The following is a 12297-nucleotide window of genomic DNA, read 5'->3' as shown; positions in this document are numbered from 1 at the left end:
CTGTCTAGGGGACAACCAAGAGCCTGCTCTGGCCTGGGGGAAGAGGAGAAGAGTTCAGGGCAGCGAAGGAGACGGGTCCAGTGGGGCCTTGTAGGACGTGGCAAAGACCGAGGCCTTCGCCCTGAGTCGGCTGGGATGCACCAGGGCATACGAGCTGTGGTGGTGGCACTTAGCAGTGTGGCCCCAGTGGCCGTGATGAGAACAGAGTCTGGGGAAGTGGGCCAGTGCAGGGTCCTTACCAGAAGCCCACTGCCCTGGTGCAGGAGTGGAGGATGGTGGCCCCTGCAGGGGAAGAGGACAGTGGATTGCTAAAATGCAAAGGCTTCTAGGCACATCCTGAAGTCACTCATGGACTGGGCACAGGCTGGGTGAGGCCAGAAAGGCTCCAGGGCTTGGCCTCTGCAGCTGGAGGGATGGTGTGATTAGCTGAAATGGGGAAACATGAGGGGGCAGATGTGGGGAGGATGACAGGGTCTGAATGTAAAGGGTTAAGCTCATCGATGTCAGGTGCCACATCCCACTTGCCCTGAACAAGGGTCCTCATGACTCGGTAATGAGAGCCCCGAGAGTGACAGCCTGTGTACCTACACCGCTTGCCCAACGCCAGGGACCCTTAGTGGCTCTGCCTCTGGGCTGGGATTCAACTTGAGGATCTCAGAACCCTAACAGACCCAAGGCCATTCCTCCTGCTGCCCAGTGGGACCCCCTCCCAAGCTCTCCATCCCCACCGTAGCCTCTGTGTCCCACTGTGAGACAAGTCTGTGTCTTCCACTCACCCTGCAGGCTGTCATGTTTAATCTCTGGCACAGAGGCTGGACGCTGTTCGCAGCACCGCCGCAGCACTGGGCAGAGCCTGCTGCTTGCGTGGCTGCAGGAAGGGGAGGACCAGAAAACGTACCACACTCCGGTTGCATTTAAGACTTGAGGCATGGGCTGGGGAGCATCCTAGAGAGGCCCCACACTTAGGTTTCCACAGCCTGAAACCAGCCTGAGACATCACATTTCAGCTTGGTGGTATGAGTCTCATTTTCAATAGGGTGGTAATGCCATACACAGCTGCAGGTGTGAAAATAAGGTGACGTTTGATTTTCTTATTGCTGTAGCATTTAAGATTAATTTTAGCTGCTTGTGTTAGAAAAATCACCAAAAAATCAACAACTTGGACCTCATAGGAGCTTATTTTCTTCCGTCCTGAGGGAGGCACGGAGCTGGTTCAGTGGATACTCCGCTGTTTTGGCTGTGCCTGGAGCCGTCCCAGCTGTCGCATCCCCAGACTGTCCTGGTCCCCACAGTACACAGTGATAAGTGCGTATCCAAACCTCACACCCAAGCTGTGCTGCAGAATGGAAGAGGTGACAGCAGTGGGTCTCCCCTGCCCTGGATGACATCTGAGAAGAACCACACAGTGCCTCAGCCTTCACCTCTATCTGAGCGAAGCCGTGACCACTGCTGCTAGGGAGGAGGAAGTTTTCCTTGGGCCCGCCATGCAGCTAATAAGTTAGAAATGAGAGGTGGAGCTGGGCACAGGCTGTGTGCAGTCTGGGTGATGCCTGCCTACTCCCTGCTTGTCAAGGGCAGGGACAGCTGGGGGCCACTTGTTCCTCCAGCATGGCTTTCCAGGAGCCTGCTGGGTTTATGGGGCCAAGGTGTGGTGACAAGGGGAAGAATGTAATGACATCCATCCTGGGCAGGAGCTCTGGAGCTGCTGGGGAGGAAAGCAATGCACCATCCTGTGTGGCACCAGGTGCTGGGCCATGCTACATGACCATGAGGCTGCTAAGTTTCGTGGTGGATGCCTGCATTGCACCCTGCCCATGAGAAGGCCGCGGCTGAAGGGAATGGATAAATATAGAGGTAAGAAGATAAGATACAACAGAACTGGAATAGAATCCTGAGGTCACTAGAAATTTTCTAGCACATTAACCTGCTTTCTGTGCCCTTAGAGATGGTGGCCAGGAGCATGTGACCTGAGAGTGTAGGATCCGTGGCTGCTCATGTGACAAGCTCCCAGAAACCTTCAGGAGGGCCAGCGAGATAGCTCAGTGGACTAAGATGCCTGCTTTGGCAAGCTCACGGATCAGGGTTCAATCCCTGGTCTCGAATGGCACACTGGCCCTGCCCCCAGGGGACACTGAGTCCACAAATGAATCTGAGCATGGTGGCGCATGCTTGTAATCCCAGCACCGGGGAGGCTGAAAATAGGAGGATCACCGTGAGTCTGAGGTGCATAGTGAGATCCTGCACCAAATACATAAAATGGGAAGAAAAAAAAGGCTTCAGGAAGAGGGTGGGCATCAGAGTGCCAGCCCATCGTCTCCCAGGACCGGCAGGGAAAACTGGGGGCTGTGGTGGTTTCAATTTGATCCATATGGGTGAATAAGCTCCTGGGGAAGGGCCACTTGGGGGCCCTCGCTGTGTGCTTATTTGCCAAGAAGCATTGTGTACTCCCTGGAGAGCATCATGCCCGGACCCAGCTGACATATATGTATACTTCTGAAGATGGTCTACAGGGTGTTCAGGGTCTCACTACTACATTGGACTCATAGTGATCCGGCTGTTTACAGCCTCCCAAGAGCTGGGATTTTGGGAAGATGGAGCCAGTGGCTGCAGCTTCCTAAAATCAAAACCCTTGAAATCAGGGCTTTCCAGATTGAGTGGGATGCAGGGCTTTTAGAAAAGCATTTCCAGTTAGTCACAATCCAATCCTTTTATACAAAACAATAAAAAATTCAGTACCTGAAAAGTTGAAATTAAAATGTAATAGACTATAAAGCCAAAGTTTGTCATACTAGGTTCAATGTACACAAAATTATGCTCTTAACATCGCAGAAAGATATCTAAATGCTCCTAGTTGCTGACCTTAGCTTGCGCAGGCCCAAGAGCCACAGCCGCGGGGAAGGCACATGTTCAGAGGCATTGCCATGAACCAGCAGCCTTTTCCACTTCTAAAGGGACAGGATCATCTTTGTTTTTGTTTTAAGGCAACCAGATTCTTAATTATATGTTATAGCTAAGTCACCACCTATTTAACTACCATGTCTCAACTTACTGGTTTATTTGCTAGTAATTTTCTGAGACTCAAGAATTTAGCCTCTTAGTCAAGGGTTTTAGTTCCAAGCAAGATGAGGGGATTCTGGACAATTATACACACAATAAACAAAAGGATATGTCTGGATATTTAATTTTACTAGTGGCTGTATTTGTTTCTCCAAGTTGTATAATCAAAATAAAATAAGTAGAAGGATGTAAGATCACTGGTAGAATTGTAGGAGATGAGTACAAGACCTGAGGTTCTAAATCTTTGAGAACAAAACTTAGGGCCAGGGAGATGGCTCAGTAGAATAAGTGCTTCCCTGGCAAGCGCAAGGGCCTGAGTTCAATTCCCGGTTCCACAAAATAAAAAGAACAAAACTAAAATCTGATGAGAAAGACCCAGCAGGTCTTCTGCCCCCGCAAGCCCTAGGGGAAGTCACCAAGGTCAGTGAGATCGATCCTTCAGAAGCATCTCAACCTCACGGACAGGTAGACAGGCCACCACAGTGCTGCCATGCTTAAAGCCACATGCTTCCGCCACTACCAGGCCAGCAAAAGTGCAAGAGCCACAAGAGAGTGCCTTCTCATTTTGACCATTTTCAAATCTATCTTACAGGGACACGTGGTGCCTACATCCTTGCTTCAAGTTGAGTTTCCACCCTTAGACTAGGAGGCCGGCCCCCACATTGGCTGTATTGGTCAGGGGTTTTTTGTTGTTTTTTGTTTGTTTTGTATTTTAGGCAAGGGTCTACAGGGTGTTCAGAGTCTCACTACTAAATTGGACTCATAGTGATCCGGCTATTTACAGCCTCCCAAGAGCTGGGATTACAGGCATGCGCCACCATGTCCTGTCTCAATTGCCCTCAGCCCGTCCTGGGGGCGAGGCCAGCACAGCAGGCCAGGGGATCAAACCCAGGGCCCCTGTGCCTGCTTCAGGCGCTTTAATCCACTGAGCTCTTTGGCTGGCCCTGGTTAGGGTTCTTTCATGGAGCAAAATCCACGCAGAGTCTCCTGGTGCCATTTGCTCACTGAGGAGCTAGAGGAGCAGGTGTTGAGTACCTCTAAAAGCTGGAAACTACATCAGAGCAAGGGCGACCGAGGCTGCAGTGCCAGTCCAGGAGCAAAGGCCTGAGCCCTGCCTGCGGAGTCTCTGGTGTGAGCCTGTGTTGGAGCTGACGAAACTGGAATCTGATGTCCACACCCAGCAGCAGCGGTGAAAGACACACGTGCTCTAGCAGAATGGAGCTGTCAAAGCAGGCCTCAGATGACTCCCTCTGCCCCTTTTATCCCACCCTGGGCCACCAGCCCACTGAACAGCGCCACTCAGAGTCAGGGCAGTTGGCTGGCACATGCCAACCACCTCTGCAAAGACCCACAGGCACACCCGGAAAGGCGCTCTACTAACCTCCTAGGCATTTCTGAATGCAGCCAAGCTGACATCAAATGAATAGCCATAGCAGGGCTCTAATGATAGGGCAACCGCTCGAGAGGTGAGAGGCACACGGGAGCCCTGGGGTTGAGAAAGTGGCTCTGTCTCGACTCTGTCCGTGTCGACTTGTTGGCCACGATACGGCGCTATAATCTCGCCAGATGTTCCAACTGGGGAAAATGAGTAAATTGTACTTGAGGGTGCTCAGAATTACTTCTCAAAACTACATATAAAACTAACAAGTATCTCAATAAAAATTAACATGAGAGACACATAAGATAACAAGGCACCCCACACACAAGGAGAAAATATTTGGAAAATATCTGATAAAGCAATTGCGTCCAACATACAAACAGAATTCTTCAAATCCGGTAGGAATTAAAAGGCAATTGCAAAGTAGGAAAAAATTAGAAAAGACACCCCACCAGTGAAGATGTACAGATGTTAAACAAACCTAGGAAAAGAGATACTTAACATCATATATTACTATAGAACTGCAAGAGTAAAATACCACCCCAGAGAATGGCTCACACCCAAAATGCAAGCAGCGGCAAACGTCAACAAGAATGTGGAGGAACAGGGACTCTGATTCATTGTTGGTAGCTTGTAAGATAGCACGGCCACTTTGGAAGACAGTTTGGTGATGGCTCACCAAGTTAAACATGGTCCCACCGTATGTATGATCCAGCATTTGCCAAAATGAATTGAAGACTTCTGTCCACCCACGAACTCGAACATGAGTGTTTATTGCAGCATTGCGCACAATTGCCAAAACTTGGAAGAAGTCGAGGTGGCGTTCAGTAGACAGATCAACTGTGGTGCGCTCACGCTACGGGCTATTATTCATCAATATAAAGAAATAAGGAATCAAGCCATGAAAATACATGGTGGAAACATAAATTCATGTTGCAAAATGAAAGAAGCTAGTCTGAAAAGTACAGAGTCTGCCAAAGCTAGATGCAGTGTGATTCTAATTATACAACACTGTAGAAATGGCAGAACCATGGAAGTAGTGAAAAGATCCGTGATTGTAAAGCCTCACCAGGGAGGGATGAGTTGGCAGAATACATGGGTTTGAATGGCAGTGAACTACCCTGCCGTGGTGCATTCGTCACAACCTCTAGAACTCCACAACACAAAAGGTGAATTCTAACTCAAGTTAGGGATCTAGTTAATAATATGACAATCCTGGTTCATCTGTCATAACAAATGTCCTGCCCCAATGCAAGCCGTTACAGGAGAGGAGACTGTGAGCAGGGGGGGAGAAGAGGAAACCCTCTGTACTCTGCCCTTCATATTTTGTCAGCTCTGTCTTGGTCACCTTCCTCATTGCTGGGACAGAATACCTGATGACTGCTCACACTTCAGTCCTTGGTCAGTCGGCTGCCATAAAGCCACGGCTGGGCAGAGGGCATGGTGGTGGAGAAGTGCTGCTCACATCATTGTTCTCCGGAAGCAGAGCAAACAGAGGATCCCAGGAGGGAGGGACGCCTTCCGAGGTCGTGACGTCAGTGACCTGCGTCTTCCAACCAGACCCCATCTCCTAAACCATAACAAATTTCGTTAGCTTGTTGAAGTGTTTCTTTCTGAGATGGAATCTTCTTTTACTGCCCAGGCTGGTCTTGGGGTCCTGGGTGATTATCCTGTGTCAGTCTCCCAGGTAACTGGTACTATCAACATGTGTTGCTGCACCCAGATATGTTTAATTTATTTTTTTAAAAAAGAGTGAATCATGACTATAAAAGGAAGTTTCTCTGTGCTTGTTGCAGTGTCCACTGGTTCTTTTTTTCTTTTCTTTTTTTTTTTTTGTGGAACTGGGGATTGAACTCAGGCCCTTGCGCTTGCCAGGGAAGCACTTATTCCACTGAGCCATCTCCCTGGCCCCTGTCCACTGGTTCTGAAACCTTCATCTAAGGGCAAAGTCAGTGGAAATATGATATGCTTAAGTTCTGGAAGACAGGGCTGAGGAGATAGCTCAGGAGTCTAAGTGCCTGCCTGGTAAGTTCAAGGACTCAGGTTCTGCATTCCATGCCAGGCCCAGATCCCTGGGCATGCTGAGCCGGCCACTGAGACCAGGCATGGTGGTGCATGCCTGTAATCCCAGTGCTGGGGAGGCTGAGATGGGAAGCTCACTGAGTCTGAGCTACATAGCAAGATCCTGTACCAAATAAATAAATACCTGGAAGACAGAATAAGAACTCCCAGCTTCACGTAGCAGAGAAGGGCCCAAAGGACAAGAGCTTGGAAAGCCCTATGAAGAATCAGGAAGAGGAAGAAGAAACCAACAATTCAGACACTGTGAGACTGAGATCCAGAAGGGCTAGAATTCAGCCAAAAGCAAACACCTTGGAGAGCAACTCTGACCTAAGAATAACTGGAGAAACCAGGAGATGTGCAGAAAGTTCAGAGAAGGGTGAGGACCTCGTGGACACCAATGAAGGAACCAGAACTCCTCGGAACATTGAAAATATTGAACAAGTAAATTTAAGAATGAGAAATATGTTTTAGCCATAACTTCTAGTTTAATTTTTACCATCAATATGAAAGTGAACTCTGTAAACAGTTCTATCAGTGTATTTAAGAGAAGAAAGCTTACAGTGTTTTGCATCTTGTGATAGGACCCTCTTGCCTAACAGATCATTTTGTCTTGCACTCCAAACGCTGCACCATAAAATCCTGAAGACAGCCATCGGCTGAGCACCTGTGCCAGGCCCTTTTGATGCCTGGCCTGGCTCTTATCTGACCTGTGATGTGTCAACATTTCTTGGCAAAGCCCACCTACCTACCTTCATCTAGCAGAGCATATAAGCCTCCTCTTCTTGTCTCTATCTAGAGATCCTGTGGTGCTGCTGCCGAGATGGGCTCCTATCCTGTCTGTCCATTGAGTTCTTAATAAATTGCATTCTTTGTTAAAAATTTTTTTTAAAGGAAGTTGTTACAGAATTAGCTAGAAGGGGGCTGGGGAGATGGCTCAGTGGAATAAGCGCTTCCCTGGCAAGCGCAAAGGCCTGAGCTCAAGCCCCGGTTGCGAAAAAAAAAGAATTACCTAGAGGACTTTGCCTTTCCCTAGTGAGAAGACACAAATAGCCACACCACGTCACAAATGAGCGAATAGCAGGCTGCACGGGCAGCTGTAAGTTAAAGGTGCTTCTTTACACATCTTGAAGTGACAAAATATAAACTGAGGTACATTTTGCACGTGTCAAATTAGCACCCCATTGACGAGCCTGCGGTGTGGCGCTCACCAAGCTGTGAGGAAGGCATGTGATGATGCCCAGCAGGTGGCAGTGAGTGCGACAAACCCTTTAGCCTTTCAGAGTGGTGAACGAGAGCCTCAGAGACGCTCATGCCCTTTGTCGAGATAATTCTAAAAATTTCTTTTAAGAAATATTTCCTGAGGACCTAATTTGAAGAAGTGAAGCACCACTGTGAAATATTATTCAGGAATGTAGTCTAGTTTCTCTAATAAATTGGTTCCATTTTCAAAAGTGGGGATGGGGACAGGCCAACAGAGACGTGCAAGATATGATAACCCACTGCCGTGTGGGGACTCTGTTTGGACTCTGAGTTGAATAAGTAACTGTAGAAAAACTTTTTTAGACAGATAAGTAAATTTTAATGTGGATTGGGCATTAGACTATATTAATGAATTATTGTTAATCTTATGTGTGAAAATAGCAGATGATTATTTTTTAAAAATCATTAGATAGTGAGATATTTCCATGGGCTAAGCACTGGCTTAGGCAAGTGCAGGGACCAGAGTTCCATTCCCCGCACTACATGCAGTGCCGGCCCCGCCCCCAGGAGCACTGAGTGAACGACTGAGTCCAGGTATGGTGTTTCATCCCTGTAATCCCATTGCTGGGAAGGCTGAAAATAGGAGTATCAGCACGAATCTGAGCTGCATAGTGATACCTTGTACCACATAGATTAAAAAAAGAAAGAAAGAAAACAAAAAAGTCATCGGAGACACATTTGAGCTACTTATGGGTCAAATTGCATGCTAAAAATAATTCAAATTTTATGTGATATGTATTTTACAACAACACAAGATAGTAATGGCTGGGGAGCTAGGGAAGAGGTGGAACCGGTGACAACTTTGGTGACGGTGAAGACTGATTGATTGGCCAGCGCTTTAGACCACCGAGCTATTTCACCAGCCCCCGATGATGAAGATTTATGTTGGGTTCATTATACATTGTTTTATTTACTTGCAACTTCCATAAGAAAAGGTTTTTAAATATCCGCTGCTTACGGACTACTACTTGTGCCTTCCTCTCCATTCTACTTTAGCTTGGCAAAGACTCCGCTTCCCCCCCTTCCACGCAACTAGGTGCAGTCGCGTGACTAGCTCTGACCAGTGAGATGCAAGGGGAAGTGATGCGGCCCCCGCTTCCGATGCTACAGATGAAATGCTTGCGCTCGTGCTGCTCTGATCTTTGGCATTTTTCATCTGTGTATCCTGCGTGGGCCAGAAAGAGCGGGAAAGGAACCAACGAACCCCGATCTTGTTGGCGCCCTGCACCCAGAAATTGAGTCTTTAGTACATATAAATTAGTCCTGGGGCCGATCTGATAGCTCAGCGTCTAAAGCGCCTGTTTAGGCAGAGCGCAGTGGCCGGTGTTCGATTCCCAGCGTGCCGTGTGGGCAGTGGTGATTGAGACTGGGCGTGGTGGCACGCACCTGTAATCCCAGCACTTGGGAGGCTGAAAACAGGAGAATCACTATGAGTCCAATCCACATAGTGAGACCCTGTAGACCTTGTCCTAAAAAAGGGAAAAACAACAACAAAAAACAAACAAACAAAAAACCCAAAAACAAACAAACAAAAACACTAAAACAAAATTAGTCCTAGTTTAGGATCAGTGTCAGTGGTCACATCAAGTGGTCATCCGTTCCAAAGCCACTTGGTGAACAAGACTCACACTAGTGTGGTCTGATTGTAACCAGAGGGAATCTGTGAACGTCACGAACAAGCTGGGAGCTTTGGGCAACAGCTGGGTCAGAAATTCCACCCGCCACTCTTTCCCCTAAAGTGGGTTACCCACAACGGGCAGTCCTCTACGCAGGGCTACGCCGGCCCCGAGGCTGCTGAGCACAGATGAGTAAAATACAGCTTCACCTCTCTTAAAGCTTCTGTGGTTTTGCCCTTTGCTGATCTGTACCGACTGAGGGCAGAAATATGCGTGCTATTGGCGGAAGATATCAGAACTGCTCAAGCCAAGCACAACGTTATCATTGTTTATTAGGCGCAAAATTCTGAATCTCAATGAACAAACGGAAAAGGATGAACTAATATTCTAAATGCTTAGCTGCAAGAGCGTTATAACAGCAAAAATGTTTCCAAGAAGAAAGTTCTACTAGCAATCACTTGACATATGCACTGTTTTAATTTTGCTGCTTAACTTAGTCTTATTCCATTTTTTTACACGCAATTTTTACAATGTGTAACCAGAGGATATAAGATTGTGTTGTGAAGTGTATGGTCCTTGCCTCACTCATAAGCATTTTTTTTGTATTGCTATCTAGACTGCATTAAAAAATTAAGGGGCTACATCATTCAAATATCCTGCTTTTCTAGTCATTTAATATTTACTATACAGGTTATTTTCTGAACGTTTTGCTATGATAAATAATTGCGTGGATTTAACATTTTTGTTTTGTATATTATTTCTTAACAAAAGCATTGGGGAATATTCAAAAGACCAATTCAAAAGATGAATTATTTTATTTTCCCTACTTAGATGATTTTCAAAAGAATACCAATGATTATATCCTATGAATATAACACTTTCAATAAAACATAACTATATTTGGGCATTACCACTTTCTTTTTTGGTTAAGTTAGTACACATTAGAAGACTGGGCATGGTGGTGCACGCCTGTAATCCCAGGTCTTGGGAGGCTGTAAACAACAGGCGAATCACTACGAGTCTGATCTAGTAATGAGCCCCTGAACACCCTGTAGACCCTTCCCTAAAATACAAAAAAAAAAAAAGAAAGAAAGAAAGAAAGAAAGAAAATGCATATTAGAAATATACTTATAAAATAATACCTATTTCTCTTGCCTTTTTATTTGCATTGTCTGCCCCCAGTCAAAGCATATGCATCCTTTGTATAGTTTATCTACTGGGGACTGAAGATGTCATCGTATCTCTGGCTTTTAACAATGTCTACTTCTACTTTTGCAATTTTTAGGGAAATTCTCTAAAAACATTTTCTAGTAATTTACAGCTCACAGGGATACACAAAGCAAGCGAATCCTGTAGTTCACAATACACATGAGAAAATATGTGAGTAACAACTGCTGAAATGTTAGTAATTGCACATGAGGTACAAGATTCACAGTAGGCCACGGTGAAATGTAGAGCTCCATCTACTGTAAAGACTTTGAACTGGACATCTCCAAGTTCTGTCTTCACCAGTGTCCTTTCATGATGAATTCAGGAGATTTGAAGGTAACATCATGCTCCCAGCACTCTACCAGACTTGAGGGCTAAAACACAGTGAACTTTAGGATGCTGCACACAAGGACCTCCCGGTGGAACAGTTTGAAGGCAGTCTCTGTGCTAAGCCAGTGAGTGCTTGGCTCTGCCAACCTTGTGCTGGTTCTGAAGGGCCAAGAATTTAGGAGATAGAAAGAGTTCCAAGCTAAGCCACAGTCACCAGAATGGGCTCAAACAGAGCGATGCCTGGGGCAAGGGCTTTAGGACAAAGTGTGGGAGGGGGCAGAGGGACACAGAAATGCACTGTGGGGCGCAAGGCCAGGCCAGGGCTCTGCCACCTAACTGGGCTGACCGGTATTTCAGGGTAGGAAAAGGGCATGGTGAGAGACACGGTTCCGTGGCTCCATGGTGGGTCAGGTCAGCAGTTATGCCCCACACAGGCCAGACACCATCTTCTGAATTGGGAGAGGCTTTAAGCAATTATTTAGCCTCTGGTAGACATTAAATGGGATACTTACCTGAAAACCAAAGCCTGCGGAGGGTGCTGCGATAAACGTATATGTGGTACACCTTGGGAGTAGTAAGAAAGAAAAATTTTTTCTGCTGCAGTGAGTAGGATCAGAGCAGTATGGCATCGAGTGGCAGAATGGGGCAATCTCACTAAGGAATATATGGTTAAGATAAACACTGAAGAAGGATGGATTTCCAAGGATACAACAGGAGAGGAAGGACATTCAGGACAAGAGGAACAGCATGAACTCACAGAGGTGTGAAATTTCACTACGTGTTTAGGAACCAGCGCAGCCCGATGTGGCGGAAGCTTAGTAAGGTGGCAGGGCAAGATGCAAAGTAAGCAGCGACCAGCTTTCTCAGACCTTGGCCTCAGGGTAAACAGTCCGCACACACCGGAAAGTCATTCAGAACTTCAAATTTGGACAGTGGCAAGAGAACAGTCACCTGGAAGCCAACTGGAGGAGGGGTCACAGCAGGCTGAGCCGCTGGCTGGAGATGCTGTTAGGAAGTTAAAGGAGTTTGAGGAGGCACAGAGGAAGGACCCCAATAAAGGCACTGACTTCGTAAGGCAGAGAAAATAGAATCATACAAAGCAGTTCAAATGTACCTGTGGAGTCTATTCCTGTGAGCCACGAGTTGGACTCGTGTGGCACCTTCAACAAGTTAGGACGTTTGAGAGAAGGAATGACTGGCTAGTTATGATTCATCTGCTGCTGATACGGTCAATGGCACACAGAAAGTGCTCCGTCCCCGTTAGCTGTCATTTACTATTTTTTTTCCAAAATTTTATTGATAAACAGCAATGAGACAGTTTCAAATCAAATCGGAAGTACAGTTTCAACAAATAACACACTGCATATATTCTTGTCATTTACT

The sequence above is a fragment of the Octodon degus genome, unplaced genomic scaffold, assembly GCF_000260255.1.
Source record: "Octodon degus isolate 3935 unplaced genomic scaffold, OctDeg1.0 scaffold00070, whole genome shotgun sequence".
NCBI classification, from domain to species: Eukaryota; Metazoa; Chordata; class Mammalia; order Rodentia; family Octodontidae; genus Octodon; species Octodon degus.
The sequence above is the reverse complement of the archived record's forward strand: the minus strand, read 5'-3'. Positions refer to the sequence as shown.